Source organism: Eurypyga helias, unplaced genomic scaffold (genome assembly GCF_000690775.1).
Source record: "Eurypyga helias isolate BGI_N326 unplaced genomic scaffold, ASM69077v1 scaffold5420, whole genome shotgun sequence".
NCBI lineage: Eukaryota > Metazoa > Chordata > Aves > Eurypygiformes > Eurypygidae > Eurypyga > Eurypyga helias.
Window position 1 is genome coordinate 146,820 of NW_010223838.1, and position 2,346 is coordinate 149,165.

Below are 2,346 nucleotides of genomic sequence, written 5' to 3' on the forward strand. Positions count from 1 at the left end.
GCAAACCATTTGTCTCTGAGGCAACAAGAGGATTTACACAGACTCAGAGTGTGGTAGGGGTTGGAAGGGACCTCTAGAGATCATCTAGTCCAACCCCCCTGCCACAGCAGGATATTTACACTCCACTCTTCTAGTCAGGTAATTAAGTTAAAGCATCCACCAGAGTTCCTTGTCTGGTTAACTAGTATTTTACAGCATAATAAATAGATAAACTGGTACAGAAAACCACCTACTTGGATGTCTCTGAGCTGTGTGAATGGATGCTTACATATTTCATTTGACTGACACTGGTGTAAAATGTTTATAAAAATAAGAAAGTTTTGTTAAAGCATGAAACACAGTACGGCCTACAGATATGTTGTGTTCTTTGTAGAACCAGGAAGTGTGAGGATCCGGATCTTACAGATCTTAAATTTAAACTTAAAAGGGAGGCTGCAAATAGTTAATCCAGCAGTGAGGATGGATTAGCTCTGAAATACAGATTGTTTGCATTCTAGGGCTAGGAGCTAGAGGCAGGCTTTTCATTGTTACTGTTTTATGATGTATGAAGAACAACTGAAAGGTTTTAACAGGTTTCTCTATTGTCTACGAGGAATGGCATATCTGTTCTCATATGGTTTTGTGAAAGCACTTTGTAATGTGAACTTTCTCAGAAGCACAATTGTTATATCTTTAGGAAAGGGAGATTTTGTTCCAGTTCTTAAGTGTGCATTAATAAAATTACAAAGTAGTCTAAGCAATCCATAAAAGCTCACTTCTCATCTGTTAATCAAGTTTCATTTGCTTAGTATTTGGGACATCTGAATCTTTCAAGTGGTATATAGTCTTCCAGCAAAGACCTGCTCTGAATTTCTAAGTAAAATGAGCTAATAAATGAACAAAACCCATCTTCCTCTTCCCAGCCCCTTTGGGTCTATGCAGCTTCCTCTTAAGAGACTGTAGAAGGATGTATAAAAAGAGAAAAAAAGGTCACATTTAACATTTGAGAGTTGTTTATATGCATGTTTGAAGGTAACAAGTTTGAAAATAATCGAGCCAGATGGGTGGGCAGAAAAATTTTCACGTGGCAAAATATGACAGGAATGAAAGGACAAGTTGAACCAGGGACATAAGGTTTTACTGTGAGGGCATACGTGCAAATCCATGAAACCTGAATAATCTTTTTATTTCACATACAAACTTAGCTGAGAGTTTCAGTGATAATCAGTTTGCGCAGCTTTATAACATTAAAAGCATTTAAAGAGTCCTGGCAGGTAGGGATGAACAGTACCTGAGATGAGTTGCAAAGTATTATCCAGCTTACAAATAAAAGTAGGTTGTTACAGTAGGCTTTCCAGGGAATATATCTGTCATAAAGTGTAGGTGCAGGTTTTGACTGATTTAATAGCAAGAAATTGTTGATTTTCCAGCATATAGAAATATACAAACCTAATAAATCAAAGTGGAATTAATATGTGGAATCAGGCTTTGCTTCATATATAAAAAGTGCCAGCATTTTTAGGTGTTTGATATAAGTATGTAAATCTTCTCATTATAGATTTGTTTGTTCCCTACTGATATCTCAATTGAATTCTTCCATATTGCCTCAAAGCTGAATGAATTAATCTAACTGCCATTAAATATTTTAAACTTCACAAAGAGAAACTCTATAGACATATGAAAGGGAATAAATTTCTTCATGATACAAGCATATAAATTATGATGACTGAGATTATAAATTATGATAACAAGACCATGTCTTGTTACTGCAACATCAGTAACCTGATGGTAGAAAACTATTAATAATTGACCTAAAATGGAACAGCACAATCATCTGTATTTCATGATATCAGGTGGAGAATCCCCTCACAATGGAGAAAAATGAGCTATTTGAAAGAAATATGATAAAAACATTCCAGTGTGAGGTCCTGCTTCTGAAAAACTGAGGAAACATTGATTAACCATTGCAGGAAAGCGTAGTGTGAGATCGGAAAAAACATACTTAATAAAGGAAAAATGATTGACAAATAATTCTTTGTAATCATGGAGGGAAAGATTATAGAAGTGCTTACACTGTATCTGGAGCTATTTGGTAAATTGCTTTTCTTCTCTTACAAAAGGCATCTAAGAAATTGCAATATAAAAATACACATATTTTAGCTTTTACAGATTCTTCTGCAAAGAGAGAGCAACTCAAACCAGCTATAATTTAGGGCACCCATGTAATTGAGAGCAGAGCTTAAGCTCATTGGCCCTAGAAATAGGTGATAAAATCTTGCTTCTTGATTCTTACTGAGGCAGAGGCGGTATCTTTCTGCAAGCATTTGAATAAATAAGTGCTTTTGGATGCAGCCGGGGTGGGGGGTT

The 2,346-nt window shown here is 35.7% G+C and overlaps 1 protein-coding gene across 1 annotated transcript in view; it reads left to right on the top strand.

Annotated features, from left to right (window-relative positions):
- TMTC2 (transmembrane and tetratricopeptide repeat containing 2) overlaps positions 1-2,346 on the top strand; it is a 109,366-nt gene that overhangs the window by 45,394 nt on the left and 61,626 nt on the right. The window lies entirely within an intron of this gene.